The sequence below is a fragment of the Sturnus vulgaris genome, chromosome 7 (assembly GCF_052056855.1).
Source record: "Sturnus vulgaris isolate bStuVul1 chromosome 7, bStuVul1.hap1, whole genome shotgun sequence".
Taxonomy (NCBI): Eukaryota; Metazoa; Chordata; class Aves; order Passeriformes; family Sturnidae; genus Sturnus; species Sturnus vulgaris.
This window is the reverse complement of record NC_142249.1, coordinates 38,805,602-38,832,955: the sequence shown is the minus strand read 5'-3', so window position 1 is coordinate 38,832,955 and position 27,354 is coordinate 38,805,602. Positions and strand designations below refer to the sequence as shown.

At 40.6% G+C, this 27,354-nt stretch overlaps 1 long non-coding RNA gene across 1 annotated transcript; it reads right to left on the bottom strand.

Annotated features, from left to right (window-relative positions):
• Positions 1-755: 755 nt before the first annotated feature.
• LOC106849887 (uncharacterized) lies at positions 756-25,354 on the bottom strand. The gene is made up of 4 exons (XR_015804927.1): positions 25,261-25,354; positions 14,678-14,826; positions 10,338-10,375; positions 756-1,014 (listed from the first exon to the last, which is right to left on the bottom strand). It is a non-coding gene; the product is annotated as an uncharacterized LOC106849887 (long non-coding RNA).
• Positions 25,355-27,354: the final 2,000 nt, after the last annotated feature.

Sequence of the window (27,354 nt, the reverse complement as noted above, 5' to 3'; positions counted from 1 at the left end):
ACTTATAGAGCAACCAGGGTTCTGTCCTCTCATAGGTGATAATGACGAGGTTTTAATTCAGTTCTGTGGAGAAAGAATGAATATTTCTTCCTTTCTTGCCCTACAAAAAAACCTTTAAGAGTACACATTATCAGAAAATTATTACAATTACCAGCATTTTTCTTAGCAGGTGTATTTACACACATTGCAGGTACTGAAGGAAACAAGTTGCTGTATTTTCATGGAATCATAGGATGACTTGGGTTGGAATGGACCTTAAAAATCATCCAGTTCCACCCCCTGCCATGGGCAGAGACACCTTCCACTGTCCCAGGTTTCTCCAAGCCCCATCCAACCTGGCCTTGGACACTGCCAGGGATCCAGGGGCAGCCACAGCTCATAGAGGGGGATTTTTCCCCAATATCCCATCCATCCCTGTCCTCTGGCAGTGTGATGCCATTCCCTGTGTCCTGTCCCTCTACCCCTTGTCCCAAATTCCTCTCCAGCTCTTCTGGAACCTCTTCAGGCACCATCTTTAAATCTTTCCCTTTTCAAATCACCAGAGTCTACTAAATAACATAAACACACACACACACGCACATATATATATATATATATATATATATATATATATATATATATATATATATAATTAAGTACATTAACTGCAGCCAGCAATATTCTTTAAAGTTGTGAGCTCATTCTCTTTAAGAATTAGAGTTCTGGAATCACAAAATCTTTAAGGTTAGAAGCAACCTCTGAGTTCATCAAGTCCAGCCATTACATTAACAATGCTGAAGTGCCCTAACCCAAGGTGTGGGCACATAACAGAGTCTCCCCAAAGTTTTGACACAGCTCCTGAGCTCATACTCACAGGATTAGATTTAAAAAAGGATAAACCAGTGTTGTGATGGGCCAAGCCCAAACACTGGCTGCTGAACAGGTGCTGCTGAGTGATGCTGATACTTCATCACGCTGACAGGGTTTCCTTGAGCACGCAGGAGATGGAGATTTGATCCTCAAAACAAGGATTGGCTGGAATAGGAAAAGAGGTAGAAGAGATTATGGTTATGTTTCGAGGATCCCACACTAATCTTTCACTATAGTTTCAGTTCCTGCTTGCTGGGAAGGTCAGAACAGTGACTTAGAGAAGGCCTGAGGCTGCTGAGATGCAACACATCGGAAGCACCCCATGAAACAGAGTGATTGCAAAGCAATGCAAGAAGTGAAAACTTAATCTCCTTTGACTTACAGTATATATGAATATATGAGAGGGTAAAATACTTACAGATGTGTATCTAGACCAAATAAAAAGGCCTTGTAGAGACAGGGAAATGTGTATCTTATGCTGCGCTGCTTGCAGTCCTAGGAAAGCTCGAAGCAGAAATAAAATGTTTTCTTATATTCTGAATAAACGTTGGATGAAAAGAAATTCTGAGCAGCCGTGAAGTAGATAAAGACCTTGATCCTGCTCTGTAATGCTTGGTAAGACACAGCTCAGGAAGGCCAGCTCAGGCTTAGGAAGGAGAGTCTCCCTAAGCCCCCTCCAGAGCGGGTGGAGAGAGGGATCATCCATCCCCGGCTGGAATGAGGAGGCATTGCTCCACTCCAGTCCATGGAAACAGACCAACACATACAGGCTGAACATCTTAGGCTGGGATCCCAAATCTACAGATCTGCACCTCTTAATAATTATTCACATGCCAAATGTAACAACCTTGGACAACCTTCCTGAGCCCTGCTTTACAAGCTTTTCATGGAAAACGTTTTTGGGGTCAAATTTTTCCTCAAGCTGAATTCTGTATCGTGGATTCGATGCAGTTTTGGGTTATTCCACTTTGCCTTTCCAATTCTTTAAAGTGTTTTCTCAAACATGTTTGTAAAGACTTATGACTAAAAAAGTTTTAAAGGCCCTAAAGGAAATGCAGTTTCTTTGCATACGCCTACAGGACAAGCAGGTGTTCTGGTCTCAGACCTTTACATGTTATAGGACATAAGGGAAGATAAGAGAAGTGCTGCTTTTCTCTTCCTTTTCTGCTTTCCCCAAGCAAAAATTAAAGTTTTACAGGGATGAGGTAGTAATCTACAACACCTGCAAGGAGGAAGCAGGTGACTTGATCTTTTGATCATTTCCCTGTGTAGGGATGATGGAGATGAAAATGAGGTATTTTTCTTGTTAGGAAAGGAGAAAAGAGTGAAGTCTCCACTTACTCATGTACCTCTCTTTATACCTACAGGCTCTAAACTTAATTCCAGGTTTAACCTGGAGAAAGAAATGGAAAAAAATACTCTGTAATGAACAAGACTGCTTTGGCAGCCGAGTGGATTCAGTGATCTAATAGTTCTTTTTCCATCTCTGATTTCTTTGATACTATTTATAAAAAGGGAAGAAAAATGATGCACCACTCCAAAGAAAATTGTTACCATAAACCAACAGCAAACATCAGAATTGGCCCTTTAAGAGTTGTGTGGAGAGAGGGAGACGACTAATAACCTACCTTTCCTGGTCCTGGGCTATGTTTATCTCCCATATTTATTTAAAAGCAAATCAAAATACTTTTAACCAAGTCGACTGGTTCCAAATTTAGGAACAATTGAACAAAGAGGAATCTGCTAATTCCAGATGGAGTGCATATAGTCCCTTGGCACTTATTACTTACCAAATGTTTCAGAAAGCAAACACATGACCTAAAAGATTTCGTGAGTGTGGGGTCCTCAAAAAGCTTTTAACAAGTCGTGTATTTCCAACCATATTTACTTTACCCACACACAAAACCCCTGCTCCATTTTCCTTTCCTCTTTTTTTTTTTTTTTTTTGTTTCCCTAGGCAGACAATGCTGCCTTTAAAGACTATTTATGGATGATTCAGTTACCCCATGAGGGCAGGAGCTCTAAAGGTGTCTCCTTTGAAAGGCTTCAGCTGTGGAGCATCTGCTGCCTGCCAGGGCCACCTTCCCCAGTGGGTGCAGGTGTTTTGCTAAAGTGGGATCCTCCTGCCCAGCCCTGCAGGAAATGGGCACCCACAGATGGTTTCTCATCTCAAAGAGAAGCAAAATATTTCTCTGTTGTGGGTTTTATTTTCTTTTAAACCTGCTCCCTTGCACACCAAAGTTGTCCTCTAACATCCTGCACGGGAGTGCCAAGCCACCATCCTGACACACCTCCAGGCAAATTCATTGAGATTTTTTTTTTTTTTTTCATGTATTTCATATTCGTTGCTGAGGTGTTTTAAATTAGTTTAATAGGAAAATTAGTATAATGAGCAGAACTTGGAATTTTTTTAGGGAGAATTATGTTATTATAATTGTTTCCTCCCCAGATCAAATAGTTCAGGAGAAGAATAAAGTAGAAATTCTTGATTTTTGAGGCAGTTTGATGAAAGTCAGTGATTTTTCACCAACTGCCCCACCCCAGGAGAACAGAGGTGGCAGTGATATTGCCACCTGTGTCTGTCCCAAGCCTCTGGAGCCAGCAGCTTGTGTGGGTCCTTGTAGGCAAAAATCCCACCTGGGTGACTGCTTTGGGAGATCTGCACTAAACCCCTTCAGTCTGAGAGGGTAAAAAGTGTTCATTTCTGTTTTAGGCAACAATTTTCATGACACAGATTACAAAAAACTTCAAGATTTCTGCTGTTCATACTTTTCTGCGGGAGGGATGAGCCTGGTCTTGTGAGAGGGGCAAAATCAAAGACAACAGAAAAAAATACTTAATAAACATTTAATTCTCAGTTGAGGTGGGTTTTTTTTTTTCTAGTTTTACTTCCAACATTCTAACATGTCCTTTCTTAGAAATCAAGCCCCTTCCATGGTTCTCAAAGGGGAAAAAAATCTAAAGGCAATGAGTTGTGACTAAGAGACTTAAAAGAGAAATAACTTCATGGAGGTATAAACAGGTAGATGTAATTTAGTTTTGAGTTTTTGATAAGCTGTACCTCTTCCCTTTATGCTTTTTAATATTTATTTTTCCTCTAGCTCTTATTTTAATAACCTTCCTTCCAGTTAGGCTGCAACCCTTTCCTTTGGGCTTCTATGGTTTTCATTTTTTAAATAGTCACACACTCATCCCAGAATGAAACTGAGGGCAAACACTGCTATTCCAGTTTGAGTATCTACAAAAAAATTTATCTGCTGACAAAGACTCTTTGTTCAGGAACTCTTCTCTAACTGTGTGCAGTGTGATAGTCCCCAAAGTTTTCCTACTGCAGGCATTTCCCTGCAAATCCTTAAGCTGCACCAGCAAACTCAGCCGAACACGTTATTTTACATTTTTAACTGAAATGCTTTTTGTTTTTATTTTAATGAATCCCCTAACTCCAAGTTTAATTAAACTCATGTTTTTTAATTAATTACCAACAAATGCAAATAAGGCAAACTACACAAACATGTATTCACCGTTCCCTGATAGATACGTGGGTGGGTTTTTTTAATCCTGAAGTGTCAGGATTTAAAAATCTCAAAGTCTTGAGGGTTACAACCCAAAAATTGTTTTCATTTGAGGTTTTATGATAATATTTTAGTAGTGTATGACAGGGAACTCGTCTGCTTAAGGGAGGAGAAAGCAAAGGTTCTTTAGCTTTTACTCACATTATTCTTGCTAAACAACAGTGACAGCAGATTTAGGCCTGTGCATGTATTATTATAAAAGGAAAAAAAAAAGTAGAATACAAGAATTTCATAGAATCACAGTTATTTTCACATAATCACAGTTAACTTCCCTAAATGCTGACAAATGTGGATTCATGAAATGCTCTCTGGTTATTTAAGTGCAGCTAAACCAGAAATCCTAAATGAAACACATAAGAGTTCAAGCATCTAACTCAAATGCTCAAAGCCCAGGAACCCCAAATTTAAGACGTGTAATGTGATCATGCTTAAAAATTAGAAACTCTCTCCTGTGAGGACCATACCCAGTTTAATTGCTTTTTTTAACTCCATAAGTATCATTCTGAGAAGCAAATATTTCAAGATCTCATGAACTATTACTCTGAAGAGTTGCTCAGAAATTTCTTAGCTCCTCTGATTACTTTTTTTCAGTCTAAACCCTGCAAAAGCAGCCCATCTCTAATATGTGGGATTATTTAAATCATTAAAGCAAGCAGGAATATTTGTTTCTGCTCCCTTCCTGGGCTTGACATGGATGAATTTGGCTGTGTCCACATGTCTAGTTCAGCTCGATCTCACAGTCCCAGGATGGCCTGAATCCACACACAGAGATCTCGAGTTTGCTTAAAGCCAGAGCACAGAGCTTGAGCTCTGGCCCTCCTGGATCCCAGCCCAGAGTCCTGGCCCTCTACACCCTGGACACGAAGTAAAGCCAGCACTGGAGTGCTCAGAAAGTTCCCTGGACAATGTATTTTCCCATCAGTCAGCAGGTAAGAGCTGTTTTTCCTACTTGGCAAAGGATTTTCTTATTTGCAGCAGCACTACTCACCTTAGGGAAACATGTTCTGCAAGTGTTTGCAAGTATTCATGTTTCCACTTCTTTTTTTTAGTCATTTTAGGTTATATTTTGACTTTTATGCATCTCTATATTTATAGATTTTATAGATTTTAATAAATTTTGTATTTTTTATACACATACACAGCTCTCTATGTACACATCCATAGAACTTCTTTTACTTCTCCCCATCCATAATAACAGGCAGATTTCTCCATCATTCACCACAGGCTGGAAAAAAGAGATTAAAGGACTGACACTAAACCACCTTTGCCTCCATAAAGAGGTTTTCTCCCCCCTAAGATGCAAAATGTGAACACACAAATTTGTGCTACCTCTTTTCCCACCAAAGGGCAAATAACTGAAAAGGGAAATTAACTTAAAAATTTGAGACCTGCCTATATAGAAAACTTTTGGGCTAGTGGGAGTTTTTCCAGCCCTCTGTCCTTCTTTTTGCCCAGATGAAAAATGGGAATAAGCCACCCCTCATGATCTTATGCAAAAATTTAATAATGTTTAGATTATCTAATTGATGTCTTTTGAGGAGCTTGGCTAAAAGATGTCATATGTGCAAAGCTATTTGTTGTGTTTAAAGATATTTGTGCTCCCATCCTTGGGAAAATTCCTCACGTTCCCTGTTCCTGCTGCACTTAGCAATGATCCTATCTTGATTATGTTCCAGCTACCCAGTGTCAAAAATAATCAGGAATAGGCAAGATAAAGCTCAAGAGTGCTCTGTGGAAGGCTGTGAATCAAGTGGCTCCTCCTTCCCCTCCTTGTCCAGTCTAAACACATGCAATCCTTTGGAAATAATAAATAAATAATTAAACCAGCAGGGCAATGTCCACTCGTCTCCTGAACAGCTCCTGTAACATGATAGTCCTTAGGCAGTCATGCGAGATTTATCATCAGAATTTCAAGGCTTGAGAAAGCCCTTAAAACACCCCACATCCCCCGGGACAGCTCTTCCAAAAAAACGAGGAAATAAAGATATTCCCTCTTTCGCTTTTTCCCAGTTTCCTTCCAGCTCACAGGTTGGCGAGAGGTGCAGGGACAGCAAAACCATCTTCGGCAAAAAGGGGTTTTCCTTCCTTAAGAAATATTGCAAACAGAAGATTCCCATGTTTGAAAGGTCAGAGGAAAAAAACATAATGCACTCATGAAGAGACAACCTCATTAATCCTGTTGTTCTTGGCCCAGTCAATAGAAGAAACATAAATGCTGTCAACACTGTGCTGCTAGATAAAGGATAAAAAGTGGGAATGAAATGTTTTACTGCAAGGACTGCTCTTATGGTTTGAGAACATTTCTGGAAATAACCTGAGCTGAGAAAATGTTCCCTAGGAGGAATACATTCTGTGGGAAACTGTGTGGAAGATAAAGTTTGGTCAGTGACCTTCTCACTATCCTCTAATCACACAGCACACACTGCTCCGAAGAGGAAAAAAGGGATATTGTGCAGCTAGAGACACTTTACCTTCCCCACATTACATGAATTGAAGTGGAAAACACAAGAGTATCATAAATCTCTATTTCATGCTTTCAGATACTGTAGTGAAATAATAATCTACTGTAACTCACCGGGAAAAAGAAAAAGTGACTTTTGGTTTAGGGCACTGCAATAACACCAACCGTGATACACCTTCGGTGAGCATAAAAACAAATGACTGGAAGTTGCTAAAAGGGGAACTTGCCTTTTCATCTGTGCAACGTTAGAAATGGAGAAAGAGCCTCACATTTCTCATCCAAGAGCAGGAATGACAGAGAAGGGAAAGGCATGAGGAGAGACCTCTCCTGTGCAGGCAGCTCCCAGGGATGAGACAGAAAATCTCAGTTTAAATACTCACGCATTAATGCAGCAGCAGCATTCAGATACTGTATCTGTACCGACAGAGAGAGTAAATATTGGCTTATGTAGTTACTCCTGGGAAGATTAGGGAGACATCAAATATGGATGTCCCCAGCTCTCCACACACAGGGAGGATATTGGAAAACTCCCACCTTTAGATATTTGTGGGGAATATCGCTTTTCCCCTTCTTTTTTTTTTTTTTTTTTTTTTTTATTTTTTATTTGTCCTTTGAAACCAGAATTACTGTAATTACTGTCTCTAAAAGGTGGTTATTTGAAGACTGGTGTTACACGAATGGAAATGTCAAAGCTTTTTTGGTTTCTGCAGCACGAATCTCGGGAATGCAGTGTGATCTTCCTGAAATGGCATTACTGGGGTAATGCCACAGCACAGAAGTTGGGTAAATATTTTCCTTCTGCTCATCAGTTCCTGGCTGTTGACAAATACACTACCTAGAGCAGTAATGCAGGGTAATGATGTCATTACTGGGGGATAAACATTGCAGCTGCCGTGCGTGCCTGTAGTTCTTGCAAAACAGAGCTGAGGGTGAATTAGTTTGTGTACTCCACATCTTTCAAATATTTCACTAATCACCATAGAAATAATTGCAGGAGCAATTCGTGAGCTAATTCAGACACAGACGTATCTAAAGTGCTCAAGTTTGAAATTGCCCCCCCCCCCCTTTTTTTTTTTTTTTTTTTTTTTGTAAGGATCCTTAAAGATAAAGAGAGTGGAGTGGACAGAATGAAATAGCTTTGTGTCGTTGTCCCTTGCTAGTTTCCAATGGGACATGAAACAGGGAGGGTGCAATGAAATAATCTCTGATTTTACTTCCATCCATCTGGAACCAAGAACTACCAGAAGTCTGACAAGACAGGCTGATCTCCAGCCAGATTTCTAGAAATGTTAATAAGAGATCGTTATTCAAAAAGCACCTTCAAAACTTCTTAACTACCAGGAAGAGAACCTCAGATGTCTCATCAGCCACCACAATTACTCCTGGAAAAAGACCAAGAAGTGCCCTGCAGAATTCTCCTGCTACCAGACCTGTGAATGTCTGTATGTAACCAAACCCACATACATCATATCAGAGAGATATATCATCCATATACAAAATAATGCAGGTAACTAGAGATCAGGGATAAAACCTTCTGAAAAACCTTCAAGGGATGACAGAAAGGAACAGCATTTTAACAGATATTGTCTTGAGAGCTTCATTCAAAATAAATTTCAATTTTTTAATGTAAGTGTTTAAGTATATTAATTTATATATTAAGGATATTCTTCCCTTTGCTTAGAGCTTTCCAAGCATATACCAGGAACATCTCAGAGACTCACAGAGCATGGAATACCATTTCCAGCGCTTTGGTCAGGTACATATCAGCTGCAAAATGAGGTCAGGACCACACAGGACCTGCAGATGCTTTCTGGGGTGGTTTATGGCAATAGCAGAAAGTCACCAGCAGAATTTTCTCGCTCCATTTTGTGCAGTGTAACTTAATGGCATTATCGACATCTTCTGTGATATACATCCTGTGATCAGTGCAATTACTGCATGTCATCACCACTGTAAATTTACCCAGCCTGAAACCATTTTAAACTTAAACTGCATACTTAAGAACTACTATCCACCTCCTCTTTGTAAATTAGCTGTATGATTTATCTGTGGGAACCATTTCAAAAAGTATACATTCAGAAATACATATACCACATGATGTCTTTTCCATATGGCATCTCATAATTATTTTGCTGTGTGTGAACATGATGAAAACAGTTTCATAATTCTCTAAGGGTTAGGGTAAATTATTTCAATTAGACATATTTCAGAGCAAACATTACCTTAGGGTTTATTAATAATAGTACCTGAGAAGGAACAGCTGCCTTTTAAAGCAGTGAGAGCTGTCAACTTCTCACTGCCCCCCTGTAGCACCCCTTTTGTGACACTAAAAAAATGGTAGATTTTCTCATGCTTTACCTAAACAGAGGACTTGGCAGCAGAGACCTGGTTGTAATCCTCAGCAAGGGAGCTGGTGGGTGGATTTTTTTCTCTATAAACTCTTGTATAAACCACACCAGTCTCCTGGTATTTATTTTGTGTAATGTTGGAAATCATACACAGATCCAACAGGCCATGTAAAGGAGTTTTGTAACTTCCTGAAATGCTTTCAGGCAAAATCTTTTCTCTAACAGCAGTCCCAGGCTGTCAGGATAATATCATCATTTTTTAAAGGCAAGGTTCCTCAAATATTTGTAATAGGATAGCTTTGAAAAGACAAAATGCAAATCTAAATTAGATCAGCTAATTATTAGGAATTGCTATTGGAATTAAAAAGAAAAAAATCAAAAAGAAAATTAGCTCCATTGTCAGAGTGTATGGACTGTTTTGCAAGCTTGCCTTGCAGTTTTCTGTGCTGCATTCCTCATTTAGTCGTTTTCATATATCAACACTGTAAAATGATGTGCCTTGATTTTGAATGACCAGTTGTGTGGGAATACCCCTCTGCTCAGATCAACCCACCTGCTTTGATGCTCCACACAAATTCATCTCCCTCTTTGCAAAGAATATTTTAATTTAACTCCCAAATGCCTAAGGATCCGTATAAACCCCCAAATCTGAAAGGGAAGTGTGCTGAGAGCCAGGCAAGGAGCAGGCATGGAAAATCCCTTCCTCTCCTCACCCTCCAGAGCGTGCAGAAGGGTGAGTGAACTGACCCTGAATGCACAGTCACTAAAGATGGGTTGAAAAAAGGGACAGGGTTATGTCTGTTGGCTAATAAATAATGCAGGTACAATCTCACAGAGGGCTGGTGTGACTGAACACTTGTTACAACCTGTGGGCTGCAGGAAAAGTGTTGTGGAGCTGCAGGAAAAGTGTCGTGGAGCTGCAGCTCTCAGTCACAGAGGAGGAGATGAGGGCATCAGCCCTCCCCAAAATCCTGCTTATCCCTGCCTCACACATGGAAGAGGGATGAAAGCCAGTATGGTAAAAGTACAAATTTAAACTGAAATACCTCTAGTAAGAGTTAAACTTGCTGAGTTTTAAAATTAGTGTGTTGAGAAATCAGTTCTCACCTTGGCTGCCAGTCTTTGATCCAGCAATGCTTGTGTGCCTATGGGGAGAAGGATTCTTATTTAGTTAATCAATTCCACCACAAATATTTACACACACACACACACAAATAGCACAAAAAGAGAGAAAGAGGATGTACTTATATGCAGAACTGTAGGAGTTACACACAGAATCACAGAATGGTTTGGGTTGGAGGGGACATTAAAGCCCATCCAGTCCTGTCACAGGCAGCGACACCTTCCACTATCCCAGGTTGCTCCAAGCCCCATCCAGCCTGGCCTTGGAAACTTCCAGGGATGTACAAACACATGAAAGCCAATACCAGGCTATCCAAAATGCTCAGCTATCACCCAGCCAAACATGATTGTTCCACAACATCATTATCATACTTTAATCTTTTCATCTCAACCGCAAGAGGAAAAAACATTTCCAAACAGAAAAGAAAAATTGATAGGTAAAAGGAATTCAAGATATAAAATATTGCCTTTTGATTCAGGGCCTAGTATTTTTGCCTGGCTCAAGTTCAGGAGGCTTTATAAATTTGCTGAATAATTTCAAAGGCCTCTTGCCTGTGTCTTTGCTCAGGAACACATTTAGCTTTGAAATTGCCATTTTAAATATGAGACAAGCCATTTGCTCCTCCACCATCTCTGGTGCAGTGAAGCCTGTGGATTTTTAGAGAGGTTTTTGCCTGTTCCTTCTCCAGGAGGAACCCAGACAGGTCCCAGCCCCACAAGGACCTTCAGCACTGGGTGCTCCAAACTCAAATGTCCTGGGGCAGACTTTCTGTGTCCTGCTCCAGTGTGTAGAAACCCACAAGAAGTGAAGGAATGGGAACCCAAAGCCTGAGATCTCTTTAATAAATTGAGTAAACAAGTTTTTGTCTAATGTTTGGAGTTTGAAACTGGTTTTTAATTTGGGGAAGAATATATTCCCAATCATGGAAACTTCTAATCTCTTTCCCCGTGTCATCCATGACCTCTGACCTTTGCTTTCCTCTGTACTTAATTCCTTTATTTGTTCTCCTTCACTCACTCCCTAACCAGGCAGTCTGTGTTACAGTTCAAATGCTGCTATACATTTCAAAATCCCACACTTTTCTGGGTTCAATTCTTTTTGGGCAACTCTCCTGAAGCAATGAAGCTTTCACAGTGGCCCTGTCTGCCAGACCTTTTCTTCCTTCACCATTTGCCAATTCATTGGCTTATTTCAATCCAATTTAATAGAGAGGTAGAAGCCCTGAAGATAATTAAATTCCTGTAACTTCTGCAAACATTGGCAGCTGGAGACAGGTAGGGGATTGAAAAGAGATCCTCTGCTGCAGCAAAAACTGCAGTTTAGCTCGGATATTGGGAAAAATTTCTTCACCAAAAGGGTTGTCCAGGGCAGAGGTGGAGTCCCCATCCCACAAGGGATTTAACAGCCACATGAGTGTGGCACTTGGGGATATGGCCTTATGGTGGCAGGGCTGGGGAATGGTTGGGCTCAAACATCTCAGAGATTTTTCCAACCTAAACATTTCTAGGAGGTTCCAGGAACATTTCTGCTGGTCTAGACTCAGCCAAGAGATTAAAGTGAGACACATCCCCTGGAGGGAACTGAGGCACTATGGCAAAGAATGGCCATGCTCAGATCCTTCATATCAAAAGATGAAGGATCCAAATACTGAATCTGCAGTGGCAATGAGACTTCAGGAATTCTGCATCTCAGGGTCCAATGTTAACTTTGCTCCTCCTTTCCACAAGTGCTGATTCTCAAGTCCTAGTTTCACCTAATTTCTGCAAAAGTGTATAAGAACTGATGACCTGGTACCCAAGGAGGAGAATCTAATTCCAGATTCAGTATCTGTGCATAACCTGCTGTCCTCAGCCTGTAGTTTTTGAATCTGAAAGCTAATGACAGCAACACAGTGAGTATTTGTATTGTTATTGTCTTTACAACCACTTCTGGTGTAGGACATGGTTTGTGCTACTCTCACACCTGTTCACAACATCATTGCATGAATGACTTGGGTATAACCTTGTGTTCAACAGTTGCACAATATCCTTTACTGCCAATGGGACTGGGCTGGGAGTCAGGAGACAGACTTCCATCTGTTAGCAAAAGGTTGTGGGACTGTGAAAAGTTATCTTTCTTTTTTTTTTTCCTTCTCTGTCCTTTTTTTTTCTCACACACTTTGCCATTTTAATTAGTTGGAGCTAAAAGTCCTTGAGCAGAAAGGCCTCCTTTTTGCACCAGATGTTTGCATGAGCCTAACACATTGGGAGCATTTCTTAGTTCAGGTCCAGATGGGCTATTGCAAAGAAGATAATAACAAGACTAGCAAATACTGATGTTCTCATATCTATATGACAACATCACCTTTGTAATGGGAACACTTGTCTGTATACGTTATGAGAAAACATTTTTACTTGCATATTTAGCTGTAACAGCCCCACTGAAGTGCAAACATAAGATCTTAAAAGTACCTCCATCAAAATTAATGGACAGCCTGACAGAGATCAAACTTGTTTTCTGCGAAGAGATTAATAATCTTACAGCATCTAAGATTTTGCCATGCCTGTCTTGTTTCTGTTTCTCTTGCTCTGAGAGAAAGGCTGGACCTCTCCTGAATGTTGTCTACCACCCACGAGCCCGGCTCAAGACCCATCTATAAATTTCATTTGCCTTTTGAAGAGACGAAATTTTCCTTGACGAAGGTGATTATCAGGTATTAAAGGCTAATCTTATAATAAATTTGTGAATTAGTAAGCTTATTTCTTAACTAGTCAAAAGCAAATCCCTCTTGCTCATACCTTGTTAGGCTGGCATTGCGTGCTATCGTATCTCTGGAATTTAATCATTTGTCAGGGTAAAAAAATCCCAGGCAGAGATATTTGCTCACTGAAATGAGCCAGGGTGGCCAGGTTACTCCCCACAATGTGGTTTTTTTTTCAAGATTTTTTTTAAATTTAATCCCAAAGGTCTTTTATTTTGTGTCAATTCGTACAATAAAGTTCTCTTTTATTAGAGTGACCTTGCTCATGTGTTGTTAGCACACTTAATTAAACTCTGAAACGCTTAATTCTTTCTGGGGCCCTAATTCTGCTCTATACAAACATTGCTGTGTGCCCTCAACGAGGGAAAGTCAGTGTAATTCGACACAAATTTCAAAGACCTCCCCAAGGCATTTGTTTGTGTGTTGGGCAAAGGAGAGGGGAGGGAAAGAGTTGGATCCTGGCTTTGGAATTGCCCCCGTTCCGAAGGTGAGGACCGTCTGAAACGCTTGGACCCACTTCCAAATCCCCCTGCAGCCTGGAAGCACGGCTTGACTCCGGCCCAGCTGTACCCAAAAGCAGGGATAAATTATGCATGTGAGGGGCTGCAACAGCCTTCACATTAAATATTGATCTGCTGGTCCTGTGCCATGCTGCGAGCCCGAGCATCTCCAGATCCACCTGTCTGCTCCGCGGTGACGGCCGCTCCCGCAGGACCGGCGCTGCAGTGGCACACAAAGCCTCTCGTCTCAAATAGGTGGGTCCAGAGCAAATCTCCTCGGTGTAATTTATTCCACGCCCTTGCTAGCATAACAAGTGTTCCTCAGCCTCTGTGGATGTGTATTCGAGAGGGAGCTGTCTGTCTACATTTGATTTTACATTTCCTTCGGCTGGTTCAGAGATCCATAAGCAAAACCTGGCACCCGGGGACGTTCAAGGGGATTGTGAATTCATAAACAATAAACGGATTACAATCAGACATACCTTAACGTTTTAATCTCTGGCAGATAGGGTTTGGATAAGTGCTTTTGGGTAGCTCTGTGTAATAGATTTATTCACCTGAATACATATTTTACTTGGCCATTTCTGAGCAGAAGGATTGCATGGGGTGAGGAAACAAAAAGTCTCCTCCAAGGGTGGCCACCTGCACTCTGTCATTGCTGGCCTGGCAGGCAGAGCTACCTTTCAGCCAGCTGGAGCACTGGAGCAAATGCAACACCATTTTCAAAGGAGCCACTGGGCTCATCATCCAACAAGAGTAAGGAAAAACCTCTTTATAATCCTGCCACAGCACTTTTTGACCTGAGCCTCCTGCAGTGGGGGCCATATCTTGGAAATTCCGTGTGGCCTAGGAGACAGATGCTCTTCAAGCCTTCCTTTCCACACCTTTCCCCCAGCCTTCAACATAAAATGGCCATTTTTTGGTCTGGAGGAATTTCTGCAGCCACAAACCACCTCTGACCTCTATGGGTACAACTGCCCCAAGAGATGGGCATACTGCACCCAATATGACGTGGGTTGCAGGCACCAAAAATAAAAATTATTTTTCCTGAGCTCTCCCTCCCATCCTGCAGCAGTTCTCCTACCTCCAGTCGCAGGTCCTCGAGGTACATCAGAATGTTGGAGGCAGATGTCTTCTCCAACCCACTTGCTTGTCTCCTCCACTTGTCAATGTGCTCCTTGTAAAGGTGCTGACGTTTGTTTGAGACATCAAAACTGTAAGACTGAATCAGACCTGTGAAGAATACAAATAACTGTGAGTGTTAAGTAATTTCCCTAACATGAAATAACTGTAAGCAGTTTTCCCAGAATTCCTGCATTGCATCCAAATTTCTAAGTTATAGTTAGTCATCAAAACCGTTTCCAATTCTTTTATAAGATGCTCCAAACAAAAATCTGAGCAGCCTGACCATCTAAGAAAGGCTGGAAGGGTTAAAGTAGGGAACTTAATAGCTCACTTGAGTTAAACATTTCCAGTTAAGTCACATATTGAAGTTTTTCCACACTTGAAAACATAGAATCTTTCTGAAAATTACTTAGTAAAGAATTAGTGTGGCATGCCCATTGATTAGGTATTCCAACCAGATGGAAAACTCTTACATGCTCAGCCTTCACTAGATTTCCTTTTTTCTTTTTTTTTTTTTTAATCCTAATTGCAACAAAGCCAAGAAGGAACAAAATTGGAGAAAACAATGCAATAAAAAAAATAGGAGAATCATACTTTTTTATTATTTTCACGGGAAGATTTGGGTTTAACTCTTGGGAGGAGACTCAGCTCAAATGACATTTTCACACAACCAGTACATCTTCTCCTATCTGCTGCACTGAGCTGGGTTCAAAATAGCTGAATAGCAATAACTACCAGGCCAGTTGTGGATCTGACATTCAGAATCAAGCAGATGGCAAGCACAAAAATACAGTCTGGGTTAAATACTGACCACATTTGCCAGAAGCACAGACAGAGAAACCCCAGCCACATCCAGATCATAGGCAGAGCTCATCCAGATCTACCAAAACAGTAAGAGCAGAATTCCATCTAAATTATTCTGTGCTAATAGTACATGGACATCTGACAGTATTTTTCTTTTTATGCTCTTCCTTTTTTTTTTTTTTTTTTTTTTTTTTTCTTTTTCCCCTTCAAAAGGATGGAATTTCACTCTGTACCGGACAGTTTGGCCAAGAGCTTTTTCCCAAATGGATGCAATCCCCTTTCTGATGTGAGTGCCTAAGACCAGTCTCCTGCCATTCCATGCAGACACGCTGCCCCCGCGGCGCTGCTGGGTAGGAGGTGATATTTAAAGCCATGCCAATGGAACACAACAGGGGATAGGCAGAGCACCAGCAACAGAAGGAGGATTTTGCAAGAGCTCGCTAGGTCACGTTAAACTCCTTCTCTGGCCACATCCAGTATCCAGCCCGTATGTCTGAGGATCTTTGCTGGAAAGGCTTTGTTATTTATTTGGAAATTTACTGTGGCTGTGGCTTAACTCTGTGTTTTGGAGCTGTTCTTTAATTGATATCGGGCGCTTCATCCTCCATAAACAACAATCAAAGGAGGACAGCGAGGCAGGTGATCAATACCAGTGGATGACCCGGTCTCTATAGGAATGTTACTTATACATCAAAAATTTCTACTGAAGAAGAGGAAGCAAGTGCACAAGAGCTGTATTTATGAGGTTAAGAGAATCCTACCTTTGGCTAAGCATCAGTAAAAGACTCGTAGAGAAACTTCTTTGTTTCTGGCACAAATAAATATTTATTATTGCACTGGGGAAAAAAGTACTCTCACAAAGCCTAACTATTTTAATAAAAAATTTAATATGTTTATTTCTTCCAGACAGGAGATAAAAAGCTGTCAGAGAAATAATGGTTTAAATTACAGTGAGATGTTTCCTTGCCTAATCTTTCTCTTTCTTCTTTCCCAAAAATCTACGTGGCATACTCAGAAATTTTATTTTTAGTGAGAAATGTCAAGGAAACACTTTATGGTAAGTGGCTGCTCTCTATTAATTCTTTTGTTATTAAATGTGGGAACATTAATTACCATTAATCGTTTTGGCTCTAGTATAGATTTCCCACAATAAATTCTTTAAACACATATACAAACCCTATAATCTAATCAAGTAATTTTCTTCTACCTACTTGGAAGAGAGAAAACAGCAAGACTGTTATTGTTATTTCTATTTTTTTTTTTTAATTCTGAGGAGGTGGAGAAGGAACTGGCAATGGGACCGCTATAGGAACAGAGAAAAAACCTAATAACTATTCCAACAGACAGTGTATGTGCTTGTCAGTAATTATCATGCCTTATAAGAGGTAAAGAGCCTTAATAAAATGTACAGAAATTCAGTAAGGAAGAGATTTTTTTCAGCTCTAAGTCATCAAGGAAATATATTGCTCTGCAAAAGCAAAGATAATAATTAAACTTTGTTTTTCCTTGAGAAAATAAAAGCAATATCTGAATTAATTCTGCAGCAATTAACAAGGTGAGTCCTAATGTAGCTGTAATACAGACTACATTTCCAGTGCTGACAATAAAAAAGTTCACATTTAGTGACATAAACATAAGTTTATTGAGATAAAGAAGAAATGTAAAGTTACAAACACAGGTTGCTGTTGTCAGGGTAGTCACAGGAGCTTGTGCTCTGCTGTTTTTCACAGGGTAACACTGGGCTGCTGAACTCTTTTTAAACCTTCCATCACCAGATTCCCAGATTTTCATACTGGCAGGTGCAATTTTTAAACCACAGCGGGTAACTCTGCACAATAACGTTGTCATTACTCCTTGGAAGCCCTAATTTGAATAAACATGATGAATGAATACACTGCATTTCTCAGAACAAACAAGCTGCAACCTCCATCTCAAGCATGGAAGCCACCGTGTGACTGATTAAGTATGGATGCTGCTTGCCAAATCTCACTTTCACTTTTGAACTTGTAATTGTTCTCAGAATGAAGTTTCCATAATGAACAGTTAAAACCATTTACCTCAAATATTGATTTACAGCTGGAGGCCTTGCATTAATACGTGTCTGAGGCACTTTGGGCCTTTTCCACTAATCAAGGTCTGTGCAGGGAGAGGAGAATAACTCTGTGAGGATTCCCTTCACTGGGATGTGATCCACACATTGCACTTCAAAGTCCAGAGCCACTCATCCAAAATCCAGGAGCTAAAAAATGCAGCCACATCCCAGCAGCTCCTCAAGTCCTGTCCTCTCACCTCATGTTCAACTCTTTAGCCCATCCTTGCATAAGTTTAACAAACAGGCTTTTAGTCTCTCCACTCGTGCCTTTCCCCACTCCAGACAGTTCCCACTGCTTCTGCCTCTAAGCTTCAGCTTTTCTATAGCATCTGACCTCCTCCACAAATTTCCTTTTGTGCCCTAGGACTCTGGTGTCTTTTCAGCCTTCTTTCAAGGCATTCTAGACACATAAAAAAAGTCCTTTTTTAACATAAAACTCAGCCTTCTAAGGAAAGATAGCCAAACATTACTTCTTTCTTTTTTATCTTCTCTTCCAGAAACTCCCTGAACTGACATAACATTGCACAGCTGAGTCAATTCCTATATCATATCCTATTTCCTTTCCTAAATCTGTTGCTTTTACAGACTGCAAACCACTTCTTGCAGCAGGCAGTTCAAGAGTCTTTTCAAGTAACATGCAGCTGCTGAGCTGCTCCAGGGGTTCTAGACCATCTATGTGAGATGATGCACGGATGTTCCTTAATGAAATCCTCTGGAGGAGAAATAATGAGGGTCATCACAGGTAATATAAATTCCTTACTGATGGAAATATATTCAAAAATAATAGTTACTCCAGTAGTTCCCAGAGATGCACAGAACCTTTGTGGAGAACATCAACAGAGATGCAATCCTTCTGGACACTGGAACAGCCTGCCCAGGGCAGTGGTTGAGTCCCCATCCCTGGACCTAAAAGCTGTGTGGATGTGGCCCCTGGGGACATGGGTTAGTGGTGGCCTTGGCAGTGCTGGGGATGGTTGGAATTGATGACCTTAGAGGGCTTTTCCAACCTCAGTGTAAGAATAAACCCCATGATTTGCCAAAGCATCGCTGGGAAAACCTGACTTCCCATCTGCTCGGCAGAGAAATCACACCGAGGCCCCCCAGAAACGTGCTAGAGCGTGGATCTGAAAAGGCAGGGAGGTGAAAAAGCTCCTTTTCACCCCTTCCATCCACCAGCAGAGCCGAGGGTAACCTACTTTCCCCCAGGAGTCCCTGTGCCTGTGAGGAGCTCAGGCACAATGGAGCACACGGCGCTACCTCACACACAATATTTGATATTTTAGCACCCACGGCTTTCCCTCCTCCCAGGATGTCACAGAGCTATTGACATTGACAGAACCAGGTTAACAGAGACTAAAGGAACACGTCAAATTCCTGCCCTTAGCAGGAGGCATTGAATAATGGCTTTTTTCCCCTTTCTGCTTGTTTGTTTGTTGTTTCTTTTTCCCGGTGTAAAAGTTCTCAAGCTCTGGACAACCACAAGTTGCAATACAAGTTGTTGCCCACCGTGCTGAAAATGTGCTTTGGATTTTGCACCCTGATCAGGTAGCCTGGACCCCTCTCAAAACGACTCAGTAAAGAGGTAAATTCTGAGATGTAATTTTCTTCAGCTGTATAAACCTTAACATTTTTAGAAAAGATAATCTGAGATCACATAGAATACCTGTGTTATAAGAAAAAAAAAATTTTGAAAAGAAATATAGTTTTCTTCATTTTTCAGTTTATCTCAATTTATACCACAGATAGTGAAAAGTACCCTTATCTCAGTATTAGTCAGACAGATTCAGAAAAGAAAAAAAGAAAAAAAAAAAAGACCTGCAATATTTACCAGTACTGCATTTTTAGTAAATTTAGTCATCTTATTCAAATCTTTTTCACTAAATTATGGTCACTTTCTGGGAAAAAAAAAGAAAATAAAAAAGACAATAAAAGTGAAAATTCCAAATATTTCCTGCTCCTGCTGTAGAAGAGACAAAATGCCTGTGACTTAGAGAATCTGTCACAAGTTACAAGCATAAATGGCACAGTTTTATATCTTCGGGAATAACATCAAATACACAGAACAGCCCCCTGGTTTTAATCTTATTTTTTCCCTTAATAATTGACCTACATAAGCAACCAAATCCTTGGTACATTTTAGTGGCATGATTTAAATTTCTCTTACGTGTACTGTAGAGTTGTCACTGAAGTCCCTAACCAATCATTATGGAAGACTGAGGGCTGGAGTTGCTGCAGTATTTAGGGGGGGGGGGAAAAAAAGGGAAAGGAGGGAAAAAAAAAAAACAAAAAACCAAAACCAAAAAAAACCCACCCTCTAGAAATGAACAACCTGGTGGAGGTTTCAATCCATTAGCAGCATTGAGCTTGCCAGTTCTGTGCTGCAGCATTTGACAAGGCTCTGAGCCAGAGATTAAGGCACGTCTCCTGAGGAAGGAAAAGAACAGGAGCTTCCACACTTCATTAAGGATATGTTTTATTTGCAAACTGCCAACCCACAGAGTGGCACTGACTTTTGGGTCACGGAAAAGGTTGCAGTTGTGCACTTGAGCCGTGCCAAGTTGCCGAGTTGGATAATACTCTTAAAAAAGGAAATCAAAGGAAAAATGATAAGGAAAATAGGGAAATCCACGATTGCAAACCACCTAAAATAGGACATGAAATGCAACTTGTGCTCCAGTCAGGATTTTCCTCCTCAAAAATCGTGCTAAAGCAGGACAAGAGCCCAAAACAACAGGGAGCTGTTAACTGCAAAATGCATATTCATTCTGGTTTTTCTTTTTATAATTTAAACATACATTCTTGGATTTATTTCACATTGATTGCTTTAAAAAATGTTAATATCCCTATAGAATCGAGCTTTATCTCTATTTGATGCTTTGCCAAAGACTGTACTAACATTCCACAACTGTACACTTTTTTTTTTTGCTAAGCTATTGTTGTTTTATCCTGGCTTGTTTTTCAAAATCCAAATAGAAATACATAGTTTATATGGTTTAGAGCATAAATCATAAATCATTTGTCATAAAGGGCCAATTCTTGGAGTCTTTGTTTGTTGTTTGCACTGGCAATTTCGCAATCATTTTCACAAGGACCAGCATTTGAATAAAGACATGGTTGCCAATAAAGGTAAATTTTCTCTATTCCAGGAAAAATAAAAAAAGCTTTAACAACAATATTCTGGGTTAGGTTCCAGGTTCTCTGCACTGACATCAACGGGATGGTTTGAAATGAAAGGTGTTCAATGGCTAAAGAGTACCCATGGGACTATCACTGGGAAGCTTGCCTAAGAAGAGGTAAATTATATTTCTGGTATGTCCATGACCTATTTCTTTGGATTTGAAATAGTGATCACCAACAAAACTGTGAGTTGTCCTGCCTGTGCACCCACCTGGTCCAGTTGCAAGCACCACTACAGTCACTGCAAAGCTGGCAAAGGTGAAGGTGCAGCTCTACCAAGATCAAAGCTTATGGCTCTGTATCATCTTCAGTGCCTAAAGAAACCAAAGCTATTATTTTTATTTTTAATCTATAGCCGAAAGGAGACCATTTATGGAGAGAAAATGGTTCTGCTGTGTGTCCTTCAGTACTTAAGAAAACATGAATTTGATAACCTATTGCTGCAAAACAGCAGTAATTTTTTAAGTACTTCAAGCTCAATCACCTTGGTAGAATTAACATTTTTCTTTTTTCTTTTCTTTTTTTTTTTAATGCATGCAGATCTCAGGGCATTTTCATTTAACATGCCCACACATGTGTTTACCAACCACAGCTGACTGGTGGTTCTCCTCTGTTGAACTTCCTGATTTTCCCCATTTCACCGCCTTTAATGATATTTTCAGCTAGAACTGGTACTTTCTGTGTTGCTCAAAATGACAAGATGTCATGGGAGCCATAACTGGCAGCAAAAGTAGCACCCTGGCTCAGTCCAGGCAAAGGCTCTGGGAAGCATCTTTAATGAGATCTGTGGAATATGTGCTTTGTCTCTCCTCTCTATTAGAGTCATAAAGAATAGGGAAACTCAGCAGCTGCAAAGATATTGGTCTTTTTGGTCTTCTTCATTCAGTATAAGCAAATTTTGGACCTTTGAAGGAACAGTTAAACTATTTGTAAATCTGAAGTGGATAAAATCATCAGCCAAAACAAAATGTTCATCCAGAGCAGAATCATGGCATCTCCTCAGTCTTAGGACTTGAGAGAGAATCAGTGATTGGGAAAAATATCAAAAGCTTACAAGAGAGAACTTTTGAACTGTGGGCCAATTTTGATTTGCTCCTATAAATTTTCTTCACTTGCCATGTTCTACTTGCATGAAAAAAAAAAAAAAAAAAAAAAAAAAAAAAGAAGAAGAAGAAACAACTAACAACAAAAAACACCAAACCTATAACCATTAGTTAGCTCTGTGGTGAGGTGTTTGTCTGCCAACCTGAGGTCAGAAGCAGAGCTGAGATCCCAAGGACGAGGCTTTGTATTATAGCATTGTATTTTTGATGCGGTATTTGAGAGTCAATTACTGTTTCCATTATAAACCCTGTTTTCCAAGGGTTTATACCTCAACTGTTTTCATTTTCATCATGCTGAACTTGGCATATGAGCATTATGGGTTCACAATTTTTAAATAGACCAAATGAGGTTGGCCCATTTTTAGATACAGAGTAGTCAGAAACTGTTTGTCAGTTGGTTTTGATTTTTACTCTTTGAATTTCAGAAACTGAACCATAGTTTCACTTTTAGAACGACATTACTTCAGAGAATTAGTCTCTGTGGCTGTGTCTGATACCTCTCAGCACTTCTAAGAAAAATTTAATTGCATTTTTTTGTAAATAAAAAAGCCTGTTGACAAAATTCTCCCTTTAAGAGCTGATTTTCTTTGTGCAATTTCAGATGCTGAGGCTCCCAAGCCATATGTCCCTACAGAGACTGGTGCACATCAAGCCACTTTTACAGCTGAGAGGTGGATTTCAGCCGAGTAACTTACCTCATTTTGGAAAACTGGGGGCAATGCATCAATTCAGAGGTCAACATCTCCAGTCATAATCTTTCCGGTGACTTCAGAAAGCTTTGGACCTGAGAGACCTGGAGGAATTGTCTCACTGTTTCCCCCACCAATGACTCAAGGTTGACTGTGCAACGTGGGGCAGAGGGAGGGCCAGGTGAAGCCCAGAACAGAGTGCACCCTTGATAGAGACCAAAATCCAGATGGCCACTGGCTGCTGAGCCCTCCATCTGGGGCTGCGTGTCACTCAGTAATTGCACACAGCAGATGCTAATTGCTTAAAAGCTCCTTCAGCTCAGAAAACTCACTTTGCCAAGGCCACGATGAATATTTTTCTTTGACTTCAATTTCCATGCATTCCTTCCACCTGAATTTCCTGCATTTTTTTCTATTAATTGAAGATAGCTGGAATCACAGGGCAATGACACAAAAGTTTCACAATTTGGCTGCAGAACTGTTGGACTGACTCATATTCAGTTCATCCCTGTGAACGCCTGTTTCTGGAGAAAAGGTTTGTTTCGTCAGAAGTCCAAAGAACTCAAAGTTCATTTTTACTAGAAAGGTTTCTGGTATTTTTCCTAACAGAGCTGCTCTATAGTCTAAAAGCAGAGCAGAGTCTGCTCTCTATGAGCTAGATCTCTACTTTAAGGTGACCAATAAAACCTTTAACTTCTAAAACACAATTCCATAATTTTTTTTTATTTTACAAATCATTCTTAGAGTACACTAGTAAGATCTGCAAGTTGGGTCATACTAATTTGCTTCATTGGGAAAATGAATCACAGCAAAATTGTGACTCGCCCAGAACCACACAGAGGATCAGGGTCAGAAACAGGAGGAGAACAAACATTCCAATTCCCACTGCCATGGGCTGCTTTCCCAACACAGAAACTGAACAGAAAGCAATTAGATTTTATTCCAAACTTTGCTGGTGGCAATTGATTACAAAAAGATCTAGGATGAACCACTATTTCTCACTCATCCTGGAGGAAGTGACATGAATTTGTCACCTCTCTTTACATCCCCCATCGCAGCAAGGTGAGGCACCGAGCCAGTAGGCAGCACCAAGCTTCATCACTGCTGTAGTTTACATCTTATTGTCAGGTCAATCCAATTTTTCCCACATGTGATGGACAGGTGCATTTCTGAGTTTTGAGCTGCCATCTTCCCTTTCACTGTGTACGATCACCACGGGCTGTATGTGCACAGAATGCTTGCCCAGATCACGGTTTTGTCAACACTGACAAGAGCAACTTTCTTGAAAGCTATCAAAGGCATCCTCATTATCCTTTATGGGCTGTGTAGAAAATGTCTCCACTATTAGACATTTAACTGGAGTGCAGCAGAATGATTTTGCTGGCCCCCTCCAGTTCTTCGGGTAAAAGCTCTGTTCATAATCAGTTTCTGCTTTTTTTAATGACCCTCAAGAGGTCCCTTCTGGTACACTTCAGTTCCCTTTCTAGTGTCCCATTGATTTTACAGACTTTAGGAACTTGCTCTTAACCTTCTGCTTTTTCCCTGGATCACTGCTGAATGATTAGGCACTATACAGCCCTTTGTTACCCAGCACACTGAGAGTGATATCTGGAGAATTAAAACACCAGTTACAATAACATTTGCTGGGGAAAGAGACTGTTCTTCTCTCAGGGCTATTGACCCCATTTATGTGCATGATTTTCTAAGAGGACAAGAATGACTTCAGACTCGGGGAAAAAATACAGGACAGTCTGCTTGAGCACAAGATTGAAATCCACTCAAGAGCCTATGCTTGTACTGTGAATTTTAGCAGCAGAAGTGGAAGCATTTAGTGTAGGGAAGGGTAGGCCAGAGCCTGGAATATGGTGGGCAGTGTGCAAGAATAAAAAGTAGAGATTAAAGAAAAGGATTTTAAAGGATTTTCCAACTAAAGTGTTTCCAGTTATCTGATTTGATTCACATGGAGCCACAGCAGTGCCAAAAATGCATGCTTGTTGGGTTTTTTTGAAGTTGGAGAAGTTTGAGAATTACTTCTTAAGACATGCCAGGTAAATTCAAAGAGAGGGACGCTTGGTGCAAGGACATCCTCCTAACCACAGAATAGCAGTGCCACAGGCTGTGATTAAATGTGCTGTTCCTCCCAGAGATTCTGATCCTTCTCAGATGCTCTCATTCCACCCGAATCCTGGTGCAGGAATCACAGAATGGTTTGGGTTGGAAGGGACCTTAAAATCATCTGGTTCCACGCCCCCTTCATCATGGGCAGTGACTTTCCCATGCAATTTTAGGGCTTTTTTCCTTTGCCATGCCCTCCCCAAGTACCACATCAAACTTTTTCAAGGTAGATCAGTTCTTTGTTAAAGATAAAAGACCGAGCTCTGATATCACCCCGCAAACTTCCAGATTTTCCCAGGAGGGTGAAGTTCAGGAAACTCCATTTGCATCAACAGGTTTGAACCAGAGTGCAGAGACGGCTGCAGCCCAATTACTGCCCGCCCTCGGCTGCTGCTGCCTGGCTGAAAGATGCTGGGAGTAGGGGAGGGAGGAAAAAAACAAAACACCCAAGCTTAAAACCAGAGAAAGAAATCGCATCGTTGTTGTGGTTGTTGAGATGCCAGCTGAAAAGGAATCATTATAAAGAGGCTGATACTTTCGGGGGGGGAGGCAGAGGACTCACCCGAATGATCCCAGTTAAGGGCCTTAACAGAGAGGAGGCTTTAAGGGCTCTTTGGAACTGGTGAGTCTCCCTGCTTGGCTGGGTTTGAATTGTGTGTTACTGCAGTAACATCTCACAAACAGGGACACCCCTCCTCTTAAAAACTGTTTGCTCCCGAAATAGCAACGCAATTTAGCAATATTTTGTATCAAGACAATTACATTGTAGTATTATTGTAGTCTTAGTACCTCATTAAAACAAAAAAATGTTAAATCCTTGTTTTGTTGAACACAAGAGATGAATAGTAAATATTGATTTAGAATGAATGCAAACATTTCCCTAGGAGTGGATAATTACAGCCTTTCTATGCAAAACACTTATATTTGAAGAAGCACTTCACTTACTTTGCCATGTGGTATACATTCTTTAGTACATTTTAAATTATACGTTGTCCTGGACAGTGTCTGCTCTATAATTTCTTGTGTCTCTACACCAGAGTCAGTATGTAATTTTAAACTGCAAACTTTCTGCCAACGAGAAGGGGAGAACAAGCTTAACTCTTTCCCTTAGCTGGGCTCAGAAATCAATTCAGACTGCACACAGAGTCCTATGACCAGCGAGCTCAGGGCTCGAGCAGCAAGGAGCAAGTTCAGAGTAGCTGGAATTTAACAAAGATGCTGCTCCCAGCAGAGCTCGTTTTCACACGGCATTTTCTGATTACATCCGAGGCTCCATGTGCTCCAGTTTCCAGCCAGATCACAAGGAGTCCAAAAGTTGGAACAAAAAAACTCGACTTCCAGAGAACTTACAAATGAACTGAACATGTGAAAAAGAGCGCTGAGGTTGAGCACATTCGAATGTATATCTCAAGGAAATAATTTATTCTACTTATTTTGGCATTCAGATGGGCAGTTCCTTTGCAGACTGACATGGGAGAGACTCGGCTCTTTCTAAGGAGGGTCAGGCATCCATATGGTGCTTCAAGAAAATAGAGGACAGAGTTTATATTCCAAACCCTATAGTCCTTGTCAGGCATTTTTAATCATGTATGTCTATTACGTTGAAAAACTGGAATATAAATTCATGATCAGGCAACATGAATGTGAACACAATATGCCCCTGTAGTAACTTGAGAGATTAATCCAAATGAGTTATGAATTTTGTTATCTTATATAACCACAAGCACCCTCACTGCATATATTTAATGGGCCAAGTTTTCCAAACCTGGGACCTTGCACCTAAATTACTTTTTTTTTCATAAATATTCAGGCCCTCATCTCCCCATCCCAAAACTGAGAAGAGCTTAAATGGATGTTTAAACTCATCCTAGTTTAAGCAGCATTTAAGAATGCTTTTAGAGCCCCTTGACACATCAAGCAAGGACAGGGCTCTGTGTGTTGCTGGATGCAGAAACTTTAGGCCCCACAGAAGATTAGAGACTCTGGTTAATTCAGTGCAGTAATGAGCAGAGCAATGGTACTCAAAGGAAGAGCAAACAAGCGTTGAATGTGATTCCAGACATTGACCACAAATTGCTTTGACTAACCCAGCACTGGATAAAGCACAGCCCTGGCAGGAGGCTCTTACATCTGCCATATATTCTGGATTTCTCCAACTTTTTCTGTAAAACTTACAAAGCAGACTGTAACTACAAGACAAGAGGGAACTGCCTCAGGCTGTGCCCAGGGAAGTTCAGGTTGGACATTGGAAAGAATTTCTTCACTGGAAGGGTGGTCAAGCTGCCCAGGGGGTGGTGGAGTCACCATCTCTGGAGGTGTCCAAGGAAAGACTGGACGTGGCACTCAGTGCTTTGCTTTAATTGAGGAAGTGGAGATGTCAAAGATTGGATTCAGTGATCCTGGAGATTTTTCCAACCTTAATGATTTTATGTTCTATGATTCTACAGGTCTTACACCCACACATGTACACTGGCACACTCGTGTTTGTTCACAAAGCACATCCCAGTGTTACTCCTGCTGGATTTTTAGCCAGAGAACTCATTGACTATCTACTACTGTACAAAAGAATTAAATACAGGCTTAAGGAAATATTGCTGTATTAGGGCAGAGGTAGAGGGAGGGGAAAGAAACTAGATCAATTTGAAATAAAATAGAT